The sequence below is a fragment of the Dama dama genome, chromosome 29 (genome assembly GCF_033118175.1).
Source record: "Dama dama isolate Ldn47 chromosome 29, ASM3311817v1, whole genome shotgun sequence".
NCBI classification, from domain to species: Eukaryota; Metazoa; Chordata; class Mammalia; order Artiodactyla; family Cervidae; genus Dama; species Dama dama.
The window spans coordinates 10,133,547-10,153,872 of NC_083709.1; the positions used below are offsets into that span (position 1 = coordinate 10,133,547).

The following is a 20,326-nucleotide window of genomic DNA, read 5'->3' on the forward strand; positions in this document are numbered from 1 at the left end:
TAAATATCCTGCTCCCATATTTACTTCTCAGTGGAATAAAACTTAAATATGTAACATTTTATCTGTTTTAATAGACACTTATTTTAACAAATGTACATTATGCTAAATATAATAAAAGCTAAACATGATATTCAATGGATAGAGAAGTGGAGACAATTAAATATTTCTATCTGTGAATTAGGCAGATTTTGGCTTCATATGTAATTTATTCACTTTCAAATAGTACTCTCTAAAAGTGAAAAAGTACACTTGTAGTTAGAGTTAGAATGCACATGTGTTAAAAAGTACAGTTCTTTATGATCATTTACTCAATGGACATGAGTTTGAGCAATCTCCAGGGTGTGGTGAAGGACAGGGAAGGCTGGCATGCTGCAGCCCATGGGGTCACAAAGAGCCAGACATGACTGAGTGAGTGAACAGCAACAAATAGTTTTACATTAATTATTTTCAACACTTATAATCAGGAATGCTTTCTAAATTATCTGGTAAATTATCTGGTAAATTATCAGGTAAAGCAGCCTGCACTCCTGCTTTTAAAAGGTTTGACAAGAGAAATAGCAATTATATGGAAGTGGTACTCCTCTCATGATGTTCAACTTGCATGATGTGGTTTTTGAGAGTTCTACACCTCTTTCCACTTCTGAGGCTAAGGAAGATAACTAGCTAATTTTAATTCAGGAGTAAAGTTAAAAAGAAAAAGAAAAAATCTCACCATAGCAAATTAAAATGAAGTGCGCAAAATAGAAAGAATAACCCCTTACTTTTCCCCTAAACATTTTACCCAAAGGGAAGCTTAATTTCTTGTTGTTGCTGTTTTTTTAACAAGTTACTGTGAGTAGTCAGAAAACGTGTCCTTTAAGTTTTTCCTCCTCTTTCTATTGACTCAGCTCAATGTGATGACTTGTACCTAATGTGTTTTCCAGAAAAAAAAAAAAAAAATACACATGCACCTATGTATATATACGTGTGTGTGTTAAGTCACTTCAGTTGTGTCTGACTCTCTGTAACACTATGGATTTAGTCTGCAAGGGTCCTCTGTCCACAGGATTCTCCAGGCAAGAATACTTCAATGGGTTGCTGTGCTCTCCTCCAGAGAATCTTCCCAACCCAGGAATCGAACCAGCATCTCCTTTGGCTCCTGCACTACAGACAGATTCTTTACCGCTGAGCCACTGGAGAAGCCCATATATATATATATATATGGCTACCATCCATGGGATCACAAGAGTCAGACATGATTAGTGACTAAACCACCACATACATTTTTTTTTTTAAAGACCAAAAGTTTCCCCTGAGAGAAAGACAACACTCGTACATACAAATGCTCTTCTTCCTTAGGAATTGACTTCCACAGTTTCGTCAACAAAGTGTTTTCTTCTAAAGGAAACCCAAGTCTTGGGCAAATGTCAAAGAGGATATTTTATTTGGTGTGGGCTAAGAAAGTATTTCATTATTGTGTATACAAGGCAGCTTCATCCAGTTGGAGCAGAGTTAGACAGGGTCCTCTACTTTCCTTTAAATTGTAAAAAGTGTAGAGGCTTGGAAAAGGAGGGTTATGGAAATGACCGACAGTACCTCTTAACCTACTTGGTTGTAGAAATCTTCCCCTGAAAGTTGGAAGACCCAGGGTACCTGAATGAGTGAAGTAGACCTTCAAAAGTGCAGTCTCTATTCCTTGGGGAGTTAATTCCTAATATTCCCCAGACATGACTCTACCAGGTTCACTGACCCTCAAGAGTGCAACTGTGATTATAAAGCTTTGATTAGAAAAAAAAAAAAAATAGCCTATAAAGACAAAGGTAACATTAGGTCTTATTTTAGACTAGATAATGTTGTGAAGTAATTAGCCTTCAATTAAAATAGATAAATTAATTTTAAAAAATAAGAAAAAATAAACTAAAATGATGTCATCATGAAAACACTAATCCTTGATTCAGTTCAGCTCAGTCACTCAGTCATGTCCAACCCTTTGCAGCCCCATGGACTGCATGATGCCAGGCTCCTCCTATCTGTCACCAACTCCTGGAGCTTACTCAAACTCATGTCCATCCAGTCGGTAATGCCATCCAACCATCGGATACTCTGTTGGTCCCTTCTCCTCCCACCTTCAATTTTTCCCAGCATCAGGGTCTTTTCTAGTGAGTCAGGTCTTAGCATTAAGTGACCAAAGTATTGGAGTTTCAGCTTCACCATCGGTCCTTCCAATGAATATTCAGGACTGATATAATTTAGGATAGACTGGTTGGATCTCCTTGCTGGTCAAGGGATTCTCAAGAGTCTTCTCCAACACCAGAGTTCAAAAGCATCAATTCTTCAGCTCTCAGCATTTTTTATACTCCAATTCTCACATCCATATATCGCTACTGGAAAAACCATAGCTTTGACTAGAAGGACCTTTGTTGGCAAAGTAATGTCTCTGCTTTTTAATAGGCTGTCTATGTTGATAATAGCTTTTCTTCCAAGGAACAAGGGTCTTTTAATTTCCTGGCTGCAGTCACCATCTGCAGTGATTTTGGAGCCCAAAAAAATAAAGTCTCTCATTGTTTCCATTGTTTCCCCATCTATTTGCATGAAGTGACTGAACCAGATGCCATGATCTTAGTTTTCTGAATGTTGAGCTTTAAGCCAACTTTTCACTCTCATCTTTCACTTTCATCAAGAGGCTGTTTAGTTCTTCTTCACTTTCTGCCATAAGGATGGTTTAATCTGCATATCTGTGGTTATTGATGCTACTCCCAACAATCTTGATTCCAGCTTGTGTTTCATCCAGCCTGGCATTTCTCATGATGTACTCTGCATATAAGTTAAATAAGCAGGGTGACAATATACAGCCTTGACGTACTCAATTCCTGCTTTGGAACCAGTGTGTTGTTCCATGTCCAGTTCTAACTGATGCTTCCAGACCTGCACACATGTTTCTCAGGATGCAGTTCAGGTGGTCTGGTATTCCCATCTCTTTAAGAATTTCCACAGTTTTCTGTGATCCACACAGTCAAAGGCATTGGCATAGTCAGTAAAACAGAAGTAGATGTATTTCTAGAACTCTCTTGCTTTTTCTATGATCCGAGGGATGTTGGCAGTTTGATCTCTGGTTCCTCTGCCTTTTCTAAATCCAGTTTGAACATCTGAAAGTTCACAGTTCACAAATATTTGAAGCCTTTCTAGGAGAATTTTGATCATTACTTTACTAGCGTGTGAGATGAGTGCAACTGTGTGGTAGTTTGAACTTTCATTGACATTGCCATTCTTTGGGATCGGAATGAAAACTGACCTTTTCCAGTCTTGTGGCCACTGCTGAGTTTTCCAAATTTGCTGGCATATTGAGTGCAGCACTCTCACAGTGTCATCTTTCAGGATTTGAAATAGCTCAACTGGAATTCCGTCACCTCCATTAGCTCTGTTTGTAGTGATACTTTCTAAGGCCCACTTGATCTCACTTTCTAAGATGTCTGGCTCTAGGTGAGAGATCATGCCATCATGATTATCTGAGTCATGAAGAGCTTTTTTGTATAGTGCTTCTGTGTATTCTTTCCACCTCCTCTTAGTATCTTCTGCTTCTATTAGGTCCATACAATTTCTGTCCTTTATTGAGCCCATCTTTGCATGAAACTTTCCCTTGGTATCTCTAATTTTCTTGAAGAGATCTCTAGTCTTTCCCATTCTAATGTTTTCCTCTATTTCTTTGCACCTATCACTGAGGAAGGCCTTCTTATCTCTCCTTGCTATTCTTTGGAACTCTGCATTCAAAGCGATGTATGTTCGATTTCTCCTTTGCTTTTAGCCTCTCTTCTTTTCACAGCTATTTGTAAGGCCTCCTCAGACAACCATTTTGCTTTTTTGCATTTTGTTTTCTTGTAGATGGTCTTGATCCCTGCCTCCTGTACAATGTTACAAACCTCCGCCCACAGTTCTTCAGGCACTCTGTCTATCAGATCTAATCCCTTGCATCTATTTGTCACTTCTGCTGTATAATTGTAAGGGATTTGACTTAGGTAATACCTGAATGGTCTGGTGGTTATCCCTACTTTCTTCTATTTAAGTATGAATTTGCTAATAAGGAGTTCACGATCTGAGGCACAGTCAGCTCCCAGTCTTGTTTTTGCTGACTGTATAGAGCTTCCCCATCTTCCACTACAAAGAATATAATCAATCTGATTTCGGTATTGACCATCTGGTGATATCCAAGTGTAGAGTCTTCTCTTGTGTAGTTGGAAGAGGGTGTTTGCTATGACCAGTGTGTTCTCTTGGCAAAACTCTATTAGCCTTTGTCCAGCTTCACTCTGTACTCCAAGGCCAAATTTGCCTGTTACTCCAGGTATCTCTTGACTTCCTACTTTTGCATTCCAGTCTCCTATAATGAAACGGACATCTTTTCAGGGTGTTAGTTCTAGAAGGTCTTGTAGTCTTCATCAGTTCAGTTCAGTCAGTCATGTCAGACTCTTTGTGACCCCATGAACTGCAGCATGCCAGGCCTCCCTGTCCATCACCAACTGCCAGAGTCTACCCAAACCCATATCCATTGAGTTGGAGATGCCATCCAACCATCTCATTGTCTGCAGTCCCCTTCTCCTCTTGCCTCAATCTTTCCCAGCATCAGGGTCTTTTCAAATGAGTCAGCTCTTTGCATCAGGTGGCCAGATTATTGGAGTTTCAACTTCAACATCAGTCCTTCCAATGTACACCCAGGACTGATCTCCTTTAGGATGGACTGGTTGGATCTCCTTGCAGTCCAAGGGACTCTCAAGAGTCTTCTCCAACACCACAGTTCAAAAGCATCGATTCTTCGGTGCTCAGCTTGTTTTATAGTCCAATTTTCACATCCATACATGACCACTGGAAAAACCATAGCCTTGACTAGACGGACCTTTATTGACAAAGTAATGTCTTTGCTTTTAAAAATGCTGTCTAGGTTGGTCATAGCTTTCCTTCCAAGGAGTAAGCATCTTTTAATTTCATAGCTGCAGTCATCTTCAGTGATTTTGAAGCCCAGGAAAATAAAGTCATCCACTGTTTCCACTGTTTCCCCATCTATTTGCCATGAAATGATGGGACCAGATGCCATGATCTTAGTTTTCTGAATGTTGAGCTTTAAGCCTTCATAGAGCCATTCAACTTCAGCTTCTTCAGCATGACTGGTCGGGGCATAGACTTTTTTTTTTTTTTAATTGTGATATTGAATCATTTGCCTTGGAAACAAACAGAGATCATTCTGTCATTTTTTGAGATTGCATCAAATACTGCACTTTGGACTCTTGTGGAGTATGATAGCTACTCCATTTCTTCTAGGGATTCTTGCCCACAGTAGTAGATATAATGGTCATCTGAGTTAAATTCACCCATTCCAGTCCATTCTAGTTCACTGATTCCTAAAATGTCGATGTTCACACTTGCCATCTCCTGTTTGACCATTTCCAATTTGCCTTGATTTATGGACCTAACATTCCAGGTCCTATGCAATATTGCCCTCTACAGAATCGGACTTAACTTCCATCACCAGTTACGTCCACAACTGGGTGTTGTTTTTGCTTTGGCTCCGTCTCTTCATTCTTTCTGGAGTTATTTCTCTACCAATCTCCAGTAGCATATTGAGTACCTCCAACCTGGGGAGTTCATCTTCAGTGTCCTATCCATTTGCCTTTTCACACTGTTTATGGGGTTCTCAGAGCAAGAATACTAAAGTGGTTATCCTTGATTGTGCATGTCCAATTCAGTTCCTTGAAACAAAGCAAGCAAAAGCAAAAAAAAAAAAAAAAGTGGTAAACTATTTAAATATCCCAACTGTTTCTGGTGCACTGTCATCATTTGTTTACATCTGTCTCTTCCATTCCCTGTGACCTTCCTAGTTGAAGGGATTCTGATTCAAATTATTTGCTTTATATATACTAACTGTGTTTTTCACCTAGATATTGTAAATCGTAAGTTGTTTTCTTTATTCTTTGCTATGTGTAGACTTAAGAACAATAAATATCCTCTGTCTACATCATGTATCATTAAAATTCAACTTTTAAAATTACATTGCATTAACTGGTTGTGTGACCTGCAGCAAGAATCTAAGCTATTGTTTTTCCACACAGCGAGCTAATTTCCCTAATATTATTAATTAAATAATTCATCTCTTTCTTATTAATTTATAATTAACAAGACTTTAAAAATATCACCTCATTTACTAAAATAACTCAATAAAATTCATGAGTTTAGAGTTTTAGAAAACTTGATAGGTATAGAGCATTTTTATATATGCTTTACTTTATGAAAAGAAAATGTTTTTTTAGAACATAAATAAAGTATAGTTGACACATGAACAACACGGGTTTGAATTGCCTGGATCCACTCGTATGCCATTTTCTTTTCAATAAATACTACTACAGTCCTACTTTATCCAAAGTTGGTTGACTCTTCAGATGAAGAACTGCATATCTAATGCAAAGTTAAGGCAAATTCTCCAACCAGTGGGGTTCATGTCCCTAATCCTACATTGCTCAAGGGTCAAATGTATATGTATGCATCATAACAAAATTTGATATAAGAAAAATATGAAAAATATACAGTATAAGTCATCCACTACAGGTAACTACTCTTTAAGTTTGAAGACAATTCATTTTCCTTCATATTTTATGTGCTTTATTAAAATATGCTTTTAGAGTATATGATGATTTACTACTTATACTGCCTGTCCCCCTTTTTTTTCCAGCAAGTCAGTAGTTCATCAACATCCAGGGGGGAATGGTACTAGGACACCTCTCCTCCCTCCCCACCAAATGCAGGGGTAATAAATTCCATTATACAAAACAGCATAGCATAGCACAGTTGTCCTTCCAATTCAGAGGTTCTGCATCAGTGGATTCACTAACCATGGCTCCTGGATGAATTGCCAAATTCAGGGCCCACAAATATAAAAGCCTGGTGATATATCAGGATTCTGGGCTTCCCTGGTGGCTCAGATGGTAAAGAATCTGCCTGTAATGCAGAAGACCTGGGTTCAATCCCTGAGTCAGGAAGATCCCATGGAAAGGGGAATAGCTACCCGTTCCAGTATTCTTGCTTGGAGAATCCCATGGGCAGAGTAACCTGGCAGACTATAGTTCACAGAGTTGCAAAGAGTTAGACACCAGATACTAACACTACTATTACTATAATATCAGGATTTTATATACCATGTAAGATTATTTCCAAAATATGTTTTTAATACTCTGTAATACATCCAATTTTAACATTTTGTAACTTTTTCTAATTAGTAAGATGCTTCCCTGGTGGCTCGGTAGTAAAGAATCCACCTGCCAATACAGGAGACACAAGTTCTATCCCTGGGATAGATCCCAAGGAAAAGGAAGCAGCAGGAAGATCCACTGGAGAAGGTAATGGCAACCCACACTGGTATTCTTGCCTGGAAAATTCCATGGACAGAGGTTGCTAGCTGACTACAGTCCATGTACATGACTTGTGACCAAAAGAGTCAGACGTGACATAGCGACTAAAGAACAACAAATTAGAAAATACTAATCCTATAATAAATTCTCTTACTGAAGATTAGCTTAGAATGATCCAATATTTTTAAGATTAAATACTGAAAAATAGAAATGTTGAGTAAGACAATAAGTCTACTTTAACATTTTTGCCGTTGTTGTTCAGTCACTAAGTTATGTCTGACTCTTTTCAACCCATGGACAGCAGCATGCCAGACTTCCCTGTCCTTCACTATCTCCAAGATTTTGCTCAAACTCATGTACGTTCAGTCAGTGATGCCATCCAACTATCTCATCCTCTGTCACCTCCTTCTCCTCCTGCCCTCAAACTTTCTCAGCATCAAGGTCTTTTCCAATGAGTTGGCTCTTCACATCAGGTGGCCAAGGTATTGGAGCTTCAGATTAAGCATCAGTTCTTCCAATGAATATTCAGGGTTAATTCCCTTTTGGATTAACTGGTTTGATCTCCTTGCAGTCCAAGGGCTCTCAAGAATCTTCTCCAGCATTACAATTTGAAAGAATAAATTCTTTGATCCTCAGTCTTCTTTATAGTCCAACCATCTCATCCGTACATAACTACTGGAAACAAACAAACAAAGCCTTGTACTTACTTTACTGCAAAATTATCTTTTTTGCAGCACTGTTCTTTGCAAATTTGTTTGTATTTGTATGCTGCCTCCACTGTATGTCATCCCACTCCTCATGAAATCATTCCAGTCATCCTTTTATTCCCATTATTCAATATAAAGCCCACTTAGTAAGATCATGCTATTTAATCTATCACCGTATTTGCCATAGTTTTTCATTCCTTGATGAATTTTCTCACATTTGAATTTTCATGCCCCCCATGAATTTCTTCCTGAATGTTCATCCTGGTTCATTGCTGGTTTCTCTTCATTGCCTTGACCTCTAAATGTAGATAGACACAAGTTCAAGTCCTTGTCAATTTCATCTGATTATATATACACATTTTCCTTTACTTGTTAATTTCATTCAGTCTTATTCCATTTAACAGTGTCCATATGCAAATTGTTCCCAATGTAATTCTTCACCTTTGTGTGTTCTGAATTCTAAACTCTCATATTCAACATCAGATTGAAGTCTTTACTTAGTGGTACACTAAGCATCTTAGATTTAGTGTCCAAAACTGAGTTTCTAATACCATTCCCTTTCCTTTCTCAAGTCTGTTCCTCTCAAACTCCTCTGAATCCTATGGTTGCTCCAGGCAAATACCTTGAGTCACTCTTGACTTGGAGGAATTCAGATTGGTGTTTTCTTCCAATTTATCTGGCATTTAACTTATTTTGCCAGCTAGAATGCTACTCCATGTTTTTATCCATCATCCTTTCAGCTAGGTTCCCTGTTTCCATCCTTTCTCTCTTCAGTCGATTGTAAAGCAGAGTAATTTGTTTAAAGACTAAATTAGGTTATCTCTCTCCCTGGCACAGAAGCCTCCAATAGTTTCCCATTTCACCCAGTATAGAAATCAGATTCTTTTTTATGGCTTTTTCAAATTTATTTTGAATTGGAATATAGTTGCTTTACAATGTTGTGTCAATTTCTGCTGTACAAAATGTGAATCAGCTTTAAGTAGACATGTATCTCCATCTCTTGAGTTTCCCTCCCAGTTCCCCCCTCCATCCCATCCCTCTTGGTCATCACAGAGCACCAAATGAGCTCCCTGTCCTCTACAGCAGTTTCCCACTAGCTATCTATTATAGACATGGTGGTGTGTACATGTCAATGACACACTCTCAATCTGCCCGCTCTCTCAGATATGCAGATGACACTGTTCTAATGGCAGAAAGCAAAGAGAAACTAAAGAACCTTCTGATGAAGGTGAAAGAGGAGAGTGAAAAAGCTGGCTTAATACTCAATAATTAAAAAACTAAGGTCATGGCATCCAATCCCATCACTTCTTGGCAAATAGATGGGGAAAAAGTGGAAACAGTGCTAGATTTTATTTTCTTGGGCTCCAAAATTTCTGCAGACTATGACTGTAGCCACACAATTAAAAGATATTTGCTCCTTGGAAGAAAAGATAATAAATCTAGACAACTTCCGAAAAAGCAGGGACATTACTCTGCTGACAAATGTCCGTATAATCAAAACTGTGATTTTTTTCAGTAGTCATGTAAGGATGTGACAGTTGAACCATAAAGAAGGCTGAGTGCTAAAGAATTGATGCCTTAAAATTTTGGGGCTGCAGCAGACTCTTGAGAGTCCCTTGGACTGCAAGAACATCAAACCAGTCAATCCTAAAGGAAATCAACACTGAGTATTCACTGGAAGGACTAAGGAAGAAGCTCCAATGATTTGTCCCCCTGATATGAAGAACTGACTCACTGGAAAAGACCCTAATGCTGGGAAAGATTGAGGGCAGGAAGAGAAAAGGGGGACAGAGGATGAGACGGCTGGATGGCATTACTGACAATGGACATGAGTTTGAGCAAACTCCAAGAGATGGTGAAAGACTGGGAAGCCCGGCATGCTGCAGTCCATGGGTCTGAAAAGAGCTGGACATGCTGAGGGGCTGATCGACAACGCCTCCCCCTCCTGTGTCCACGAGTCCCTTCTCTATGTCTGTGTCTCTGTTCCTGCCCTGCAGATAGGTTCCTCAGCACCACTGTTCTAGATTCCATATATATGCAGTAATATATGATATTTATTTTTCTTTTTCTGTCTTACTTCATTCTGTGTAACAGGATTTAGGTTAATCAATATCACCTCAAAAATTTTACAGGGGTCCACAGAACTGGGAATGATTAGGCTGTTTATGGCTTTCTGACTACATTTATCTTAATTCTCCCCCCTCCCCCCATTCCCTTCTTTCTATCCATATATATATTTTTTAATATTTCTTGGCATGCCAGCTTGTGTGTATGTGTTCTAGGCTCCTCTGTCCATTGGATAATCCAGACAAGAATACTGGAGTGGGTTGTCATGCCCTCCCTCAGGGGGATCTTCCCAACCCAGGGATTAAGCCCATGTCTCTTACATCTCCTGCATTGGCAAACTTGTTCTTTACCACTAGCGCCACCTGGGAGACCCCATGTTTGCATTTGTTCCCTCTGCCTAGGATACCTTTCTTTGACATCTCAATCTTTCACCCCCTGGACACTTGCACAGTGTGAAAGGTGAGAACTCTAGAGTTAGATTATCTAGGCCCAAATTCTGGCTTTGTTGGCATGAGCCACGACAATACTTATTCACATAACACCCTATGTTTTGCTTTCAACAACTTTGAAACAAAAATGGACAAAGTAACTGCCTCTGGTGTGGCTTTGAGGATTGAATGTGTGTGTAAACTACGCAAATATAAAGGATGTAAATTGTGTAAAAGATCTAGAATCATGTCTGTATTATCATAATGCCACATCAGCATTAATTGCTAGTACACTACTGCTCTTCCCTAACTTACCTTTTTTTCCCCAATATCATTCATCATTATACCAGACTTTTAGTTGGTTTGTTCCTTTGTCTTCTCTGTTATTTATCATATGGGAAGAAGTTTTGGTCTCTTATCAGCCTCTTTATATGTGTTTGTTGACACAAACTGGAGACTCAATAAAGATTCTCAACAGAGTTGTAAGAGTTTACATTTTTTCTGCATTAACATTAATAATTATATATATAGTTTTCACTTGCCAAGCTCATTCTTTAAAAATATTTTTTCTTTTATGCCTATTAAATCGTTGTTGTTGTTTAGTTGCTATGTCATTTCCAACTCTTTTGCAACCACAAGGACTGTAACCCACTAGGCTCCTGTGTTCATGGGATTTTCCAGATAAAAACATGGAGTGGGTTGCCATTTCCTTCCGCAGAAGATCCTCCTGACCCAGGGATAGAACTTGCGTCTCCTTCATTGGCAGGCAGATTCTTTATCACTGAGCCACCAGGGAAGCATTAAATCTTTAGTAAATTGTATGTTAATTATTAGTAAAATTTAAATTAACATGAAAGAGGAAACATCCTTTGAAAATAATGAGATTGGTATTGTTGGGAGTCAAACTGCCAAAACTTTTTGAGAAATTCATTTATTGTTAAACAATAATTTATTCAGTCCCCAGTTGTGTCAGGAACTACAGATAAAGTGGCTAAAAAATGACTCCATTTAATAATGTTTTCTTTTTTGTTGGTGTTGTTTTTTTTAATTCCTAAATCAAGTTACATAAGGCTTTTTCTTTTCTTTACCCAGTTTTTGGTACTTAATTTCTAGTATACCTAGTTTCAATCTTTCTTATTTAACTATGAAGGAGGATACAGCTATTCATGATTAATTTTCTACATATACCTTCATTTGTATTCTTTTAGCTTTTATTTGGGCTTCCCTGGTAGCTCAGATGGTAAAGATCTGCCTGCAGTGTAGGAGACCCTGGTATTAAACACACACACATACACAATTATTTCTCTGATATTTTTAAGCTGAAAATTTGACTTATTCCTTGAAGCAAGTTTTTTATTTGTTTTCACAGAGTAAGTTAATTTGAGGGCTTCCCGGGTAATGATAAAGAATCTTCTTGCCAGTGCAGGAGAGGCAACAGACGCAGCCTCAATCCCTGAGCTGGGAAGATTCCCTGGATTAGGAAATGGTAACCTACTCCAGTATTCTTGCTTGGAAAAGTCCATGGACAGAGGAGTTTGGCAGGTTACAATTCATGCAGTAATGAAGAGCAGGACACAACTGGATGCTGGGCACTGGCGCTGACTGGACTTCATTTGATGCCTTCATATCTCCTTTCCACTGTGATGAGATTTTTGGGCCCTGTCTAATTTCTAGAAAATGATCAAACCATAAATATGAGCATTTAAATCATATTCTGGTTCATAATTTTTATTCTAGAGTTACGAAGAAACCAAAACTTTGTCTAATTATTGCAGCTCACACACTATCACCAAATCCAAACTATGCACAAATGGTATATGGCACCTCACATTGGTAGTACATATACTTTACATTAGCTATTTCAATCTTATCTCCATCTGAGTTAGCTTTTACCTAGCTGACTCTTCAGGATTTTTTTTTTAATTCAGGGAAGTATTAAACCCAAGGTATTCTTTAATGCATTCTAGCAATACCTTCCCTCATATGTTAAAAATCTGAATTACGAAAAAATAAATAGTAGCAGCATTGAATTTGAAAAAAATTAACCAGTAATTCTATTACCAAAGTATTTGGTGTTAGTGAATATGAAGTATCTCTCCAGAAAATTTAAAAGTTCTGCAGTGCCTATTGCTTGCCCGTAATATATAATATGAAAGAAATTAGGTTAATATTTCCATTTCTAGTCAGGGTGCAAAAATTCAGAATATCTGGGAAAACTAAGAAAAATATAATTTTTTGTAGCTACCATTCTTTACTTGTCTACTTTAATTGAACAATTGCTGATCATTAAGTAAAGAGAAACTGAAGTGAGAGTGTGCTTACGTGTCAGTGATGAAACTGTCTCTCTGGGTCTTATTACAAAACTCTTCCCTGCAAACAGAATTCCCTACTGTAATTGCTAAAGGTAGATTTACCTTTTAATCAGTTTCAAGGAGACTTATTAAAATGATATTTCTCAGCTTTTTCTTGGGGATATATTAACAGAAACTAATTTCAACAAACAAAGTTTCAACTCAGGATTAACAAATATGGGGTGCAGTTTGAGTGTGTTGAAGTAATCATCCGATTCCTCAGGGATGACTCTGTCCTCAGCCTTGAAGCATCTTCCTTTGGGAGATCAAACTGCAGGCTGCAGTGGGAAGATTAGAGATTTTGGAGCAGGATGTAGCTTTGACTCCAGCTCATCAATTACCTCCCCACACACACAGTTGGGAAAGTCATAAACTCTGAGTCCCAATTAAGAAAGAAAAATATTACTTATAACACCACGCACTTTTGGTGAGTAAACCTTTAATGGACAGTAAATGAATTTGCAAACTGCAAATTGATGCTGCGATAATAACTGCAAGTAGAATGATAGTAACGATAACTGTGACTAAGATTTATTGGGTCCTAATTCTGTGCCAAGCAAGGCACTAAAAAGATCCACACACTTTATATTGTTATTCCTTACAAAACACAATAGTGCAGGAAAAATACTCCCATATTTTAGATAAGAGACACTCAGATAATTTAAATAATTTGTCTCAAGTCACAGCTGATTAAATCATTAGCTAGTATCAAGAATCAAGGTCTAACTGCAGAAGGGCTATATATTTCAAAATTAATGCAATCTAAAATTCTCGACGTACTATTATTGTGTCCCTTTCAGAATGTCTAACAAAATCCTTGTATACTTTTGTCATTTGTAGTAGTAGTATAATAGACAGATAAATACATACACGCATATATACATATGTATATCATTAAATTGTTTTAAATATCTCAACCAAAGAAATTATTTTTCTTTCCTCAAATAAGAATCCCACTATAGAATCCCTTATCATACCAACATAAACCAAAGAGCAATAAACTATGAAAGTACATCTCTAAATTCTCTTGTTTTTGAAGTACACACACATCATCTATAATATATATATTTTTTACATTTTGAATTCCATTTTTTCTATCACATTCAGAGGTAGCAACTGTAAAGGACAGTTTGAAGGTATATATGTATATTTTTTTTCTCATGTAAAGATTTGCTGACCTGTATGATAGTAGTTTTAATAAAGACATATTAGTATTTCAAACGACAAGCTGAAACAACTACTTACAGACTTTCAACCATTTTTATCTTTTTACTAGAAAAACTAATTTTCATGTAATCAGGTTTTTTACTATGGAAATTTTCAAACCTATACAAAATTACAAGATTTGATACAATAATTTCCTCCATAAAACCTGCCAGCTTTAACGTGTCTCATTGTCAGATATGTTCCAGCCATACTTCTTGTGGTTCAGTGACTCAGTTCATCTCTAGGTCAGTTCATGTTGCTGCAAATGGCATTATTTCATTTTTTCATTATGGCTCAGTAGTAGTATTCTATTGTATATGTTTTAATTGCAAGGACATATAGGATGGATAAATAATAAGGTCCCACGGTATGGCACAGGGAACTATATCCAATATTCTGTGATAAACCATAATAGAAATGAACATGAAGAATATATATGTATATATATAATGCATGCTCAGTCACTCAGTCATGTCCACCTCATTGTGACCCCATGGACTGTAGCCCTCCAGGCATTTTATATATATATACATATGTATATATAATGTGTATATATGTATACACAGAGACATGAATCTCTTTGCAGAAATGTCAACTATCCTTTAATAAAAAAATTAAAAAAAGAAAAGGTGGCATATACATACCTAGGAATATTAGCCTTAAAAAGAAAGAAATTCTGCCATATGTGACAACATAAATGAGCCTGGAGGATATTATAAGTAAAATAAGCCAGTTAGAGTGGGATAAATTGCTCATTATTCCACTTATATAATGTATCTAAAATAGTCCTTAAAAGAATCAAATTTTCTTGAAAGTATGATTTATTAATTTAACAAAATAAATTGTAAAAGTACTAGATTTTCAAGAATATGCTTAGAATGTATTCTGATGAGTTTAATTTTTTGTTGCTTATGTATAAGTACCTCATATTCCCTCAATTATATTTCTTATTTACATATTAGTTCACAGAAGTCCATATTTTAATATAGTTTGACTGCTTCATAGTAACATTACAGTGTTATCTATGAAGAAAAACCATTAGTGATTATATATTTATACACAGATTTTTTTCCCTCCGACCTTCTTCTTGTTACTTAATTTGGTTTTTAGATAATTAATAAGCATAGATGTTGATATTTTATTGTATAATTAATAACCCAGGCTGAGGACCATTAGAGTTCATTTCTCCTGTATATCTTTTCCTGAATAGCTTTTCCCCAATGTGGTGACTTTTCCCTTCATTTTCTTTTCCAGAGTATGTGAGCCCCATGAAAGATTCATTCATTGTGCCAGATTCAGACTCATCTATCTTTCAAATTATTTTTCTAGTTAAACAAATAATTTAAATTTAGTTTTTAAATGAATTTGGATCAATGTTCAAAACCAGTTCATTTCAGTCACTCAGTCGTGTCCAACTCTTTGTGACCCCATGGACTGCAGCACACCAGGCCTCCCCGTCCATCACCAACTCCTGGAGCTTACTCAAACTCATGGCCATCAAGTCAGTGATGCCATCCAACCATCTCATCCTCTCTCATACACTTCTCCCCCTGCCCTCAAATTTTCCCGGCATCAGGGTCTTTTCCAATGAGTCATCTCTTTGCATCAGGTGGACAAAGTATTGGAGCTTCAGCTTCAGCATCAGTCCTTCCAAAGAATATTCAGGACTGATATGTCCTTTTGAATTGACTGGTTTGATTGCACTGCAGTCCAAGGGACTCTTGAAAGTCTTCTCTGATGCCAGTTAAAAATGTTTAAAATAGTCACTAAAAATCTGTTTTAACAAAATTAAACTCATTTTTTTCTCTAGTTATTAGCTACATGCTTATTAAAGAACTACATAAACTGTTATGAATTTTTTTATTTTTTAAATACCCGTCTCAGTAGAGTGTTATAAAAATTAGCTGATACCATCCATTTAAAGAGTCATTCAGCACCAGACACACAGAATAAGATTTAACTGATTTTATCTCCAGTTTTACTTTGAAAAGTTTGGAACAAAATAATTAATATTTTATTAATGCAACCCTTACTAAATGCAACAAAAATAGCTTAAATTTTGTTTCAAGAAAATATATGCTTATTTTAATAGCAGGAATGGAAGAACCAAAAAAATTCAGTTTCAAATATAATCACAAACACAAGAAAAAATAAATTTAAAATTGCCATTCAAAAATAAACTTAAAATGGCCAATTAGGTGAGTGAGTGAGTGATAGTCACTTAGTCATATCCAACTCTTCGAGACCCCACGGACTGTAGCCTGCCAGACTCCTCTGCCCATGGAATTCTCCAGGCAAGCATACTTGAGTGGGTTGTCATTGCTACCCAACTGTAGTTTTGATTTGCATTTCACTAACAATTAGTGATATTGAGCATATTTTCATGTATTTTTTTTTATTATCAGTATGTCTTCTTTGGGGAAATATCTATCCATCTTCAAAATATCTACAGGCAATGCATGCTAGAGAGGGTATGGAGAAGAAAGAGCCCTCCTATCCTGTCGGTGGGGATGTGAGCTGGTGTAACCTCTATGGAGAACAGTATGGAAGTTCCTTAAAGCAAATAAAACTGCAGCTGCTGTGTGTGCTTCGTTGCTCATTCACGTCTGATTCTTTGCAAACCTGTGGACTGTTACCCACCAGGCTCCTCTGTCCATGGGGACTCCTTCCAGTGATCTTCCCCACCCAGGGATCAAAACCAGGTCTCCTGGGCAACTTTACCAGCTGAGTTACTGGGGAAGCCCACCTGGACATATATCTGAAGAAAACCATAATTTCTAAGAATACATGCACCCCAGTGTGAATTGCAGCACAATTTGCAAAAGCCTGGACATGGAAGCAACTTAAATGTCCATCAACAGAGGAAGGGATAAAGAAGATGTGGTACGTATGTACAGTGGAATATTACTGAGCCATAAAAAAGAATTAAACAATGCTCTTAACAGGAACAGGGATGGACCTAGAGACTGTCAAAGTGAGTGAAGTAAGTCAGAAAGAAAGACAAATATATCATATCCCTTATGTGGAATCTACAAAAATTGTACAGATGAACTTGTTTGCAAAACAGAAATAGAATTACAGATATAGAAAAGAAACTTACGATTGCCAAGGGAGGAAAGACAGTGAGTGCACTGGGAGGGTGGGACTGACCTACCCACGCTGTTGTGTATAAAACAGATACCTGAGGAGAACCTGCTGTAGGGCACAGGGACCTCTCCTCAGTGCTCTGTGGTCCCCAGATGGGAAGTGAATCGGGAAAAGAGTGGGTATGTGTGTATGTGTAACTAATTCACTTTGCTGCATGGCAGGAAACTAATGCAATATTGTAAAGCAACTATACCGCAACAAAATTAATAAAAGCAATTGTGATGAAATTTAGGGGCAGTGGGAGGTAGGATGGGCTTCCCAGTTTGTGCTGGTAGTAAACAACCTGCCTGCCAATGCAGGAGAAGCCAGGGCCCCTCTTCCATCCGAGGATCAGGAAGATCCCCTGGAGGAGGGCATGGCACCCTACTCCAGTATTCTTGCCTGGAGAATCCCATGGACAGAGGAGCCTGGTGGGCTACTGTCCATGGGGTCACAGAGCATCAGACAAGACTGAAGTGACAGCATGCACGCATGCGTGGGAGGAGAATGGCCTCAGAATAGCTCAGTGGTGTGGACAATGCACTTTTAGAGAATAATTATGCCAAATGTTCAACATGAAGCTGTTTGCACTTCTGAGAAATAAAATATCTCTGTCTTAAAGAGTTCATGTTGGAATCATGCTGATTCCATTTACATAAAACTGTAGGAAATAAGCAGTCAGACATGACTGAAGCATGCATGTAAGAATCACAGAGCAATCCACAATAACAGGAACCAGATTGGTGGCTGCCCAGGGTCAGTGGAGGAGGAACCTCGGGGAAAGGGACAAACTCATTCAGCACTTTCACTGTGGTGATGTTTCAAAACTTATCAAATTGAGTACTTTAAATATGTACAGTTTAAAAAGATCATTTATATCAATTTGAAACAAAAATGAAAAGGAATGAAATTGCTTTAATGATGACAATACAATAACTTGTTAGCTTTTATATTTTCATTTTGTTGATTTTAAAATAAAGCATATTACGCTGCCAACTCTTTCTAAAAAGGCTATGCATGCTATAACAATGCTGAAAATAATGTTACTAATTAGGTGTAATAGTCAACGCTCATGAAGCGCTTGGTTTGTACTATGAACTATGTAAGCCTCTTATAGTCATAATCTTATTTAATCTTCACAATCAGTCCAGGACAAAGCAACTATTACTACTGTAGATGAAGAAACCAAGGAAAAGAGACATGAAATATAATAATTTACCCGATAACAACTATTACTTGGAAAAACTAAAATTGTTACCCAAACTGTGTGAAGGAAGAGTCCTTGTTTCTGATATAGAACAAGTCCTGTTCTGATATAGAACAAGCAAGGAATTATAATGGCAGGAAAGAGCTCCAGTGAACTAAACTGATACAGTGTCAGTATTGGTTGTCACCAAGGGTTCAATGTCAAGGTTGTTCTGCTGGTGCTATTTGAGCTGAATGCAAGAAGAATGTTAGGAAGATTATTCAGAGTGTTAAAATAAAAAAAAGAAAAGTCTTGCTATTAAACTTTGCCTTATTTTCCAGATTATCTATGCGGCAAACTTGAAATATAAGATACCAAATGTTGATCTATCTTAGTATGATCCATATGACACAGAATTCATATAAAGTCATTATGCCTGATGTTCCATTTCTTTCATTTTAAAAATGTATGTTCAAACAGGTTAAGATATCTCTGTCTTTGTTTCTCTCTGTCTTTCCTTGTTTGTGTCTCTTTCTCCTTTTAAAATTGAACACCTCCAAATTAAAAAAAAAAAATGCCTTTCATGTGTAAATCACCAATAATGAAACAGTGGGTAAGACATATTGAGTAAATATGAACACTGGAAGTGAGGAATTTGACACTATTATTTATCAGCATTTTGACTCTAGATAAGCCATAATTCCAAGTCCTCTGATTCCTCCCTGTCCTTGATTTTTTCAGTTATTTGACAGTCGAATGGAACTTTTCTATAATTCTCTTCAGTGCATTCTTTACTTCCTGATTCCTCGAGCTATAGATCAATGGGTTTAACATGGGAATCACTACCACATAGAATACTGAAGCAAATTTGTCTGTGTTCAGAGAATGGCTTGAATTGGGCAGGAGGTACATAAAAATGATTGTTGCATAAAAATGGAGGTGAGATGGAAAACACAGGTAGAAAAGGCTTTTTGCCTTCCTTCAGCAGAACGGATCCTCAGAATGGCAAAGAGGGTGAAGATATAAGGAATGATCATGATCAGTAGAGAGCAAAGGGTGTTGAACCCAGCAGTGATTAACAGCATCAGCTCTTTGACTTGAGTGTCAGAGCAAGCCAGCATGACCAATGGAATGTCATCACAGTAGAAGTGGTTGACCCTATTGGAGCCACAGAAAGACAAGAGGAATGTTGCGACTGTCTGTGCAAGACCAACAATGAAACCATAAATATCTGTGCTAGCAATGATCGGATTGCAGAGTTTTTTAGGCATGAGAATGGCAAAGAGTAAAGGGTTGCAAATGGCAACATACCAGTCATAGGCCATGATTGAGAGCAAATACTGTTCACAAACTACAAATGTGATGAAGCAGCACACCTGAATGGCACATGCATAAAATGTCATACTTTTAACATCACACAGAAAATTCACCAAGGTGTTTGGGGTGACAGACAAAGTAAAGAAAAATCAATAAAAGCCAGATGGCTGAGAAAAAAATACATGGGTGCGTAAAGTTGCAGGCTGACCTGTATTAGCACAATCAAACCAAGATTATCCAGGACACTAGCTAAACAGATTACTAGGAATACACCAAAGAGAGTGGCTTGAAGTTCTGGATTATCTGTGAGTCCCAAGAGGATAAACTCAGACACTGCAAAATAATTGCCTTTTGCCATAGTAGAGAGTTATTTATTGTTTTTAACAATAAAACTCCCTAGAGCACAGTCCGAGTATTCTTGTCTTCCTTAGAGATAATCAAGCAGATGTTGGGAACTGATTCTGATCTACCCTGATCTTATGTTGGACACATTCAAAGGAGACTCTCCATGAAAATTCTGGTTTTACCAGATCTGAAAGAGACACGTGCACCCCAATGTTCATCACAGCAC

The 20,326-nt window shown here is 37.5% G+C and overlaps 1 pseudogene; it reads right to left on the reverse strand.

Moving 5' to 3' along the window:
• Positions 1-19,179: 19,179 nt before the first annotated feature.
• LOC133048651 (olfactory receptor 5AL1-like) lies at positions 19,180-20,113 on the reverse strand (annotated as a pseudogene).
• Positions 20,114-20,326: the final 213 nt, after the last annotated feature.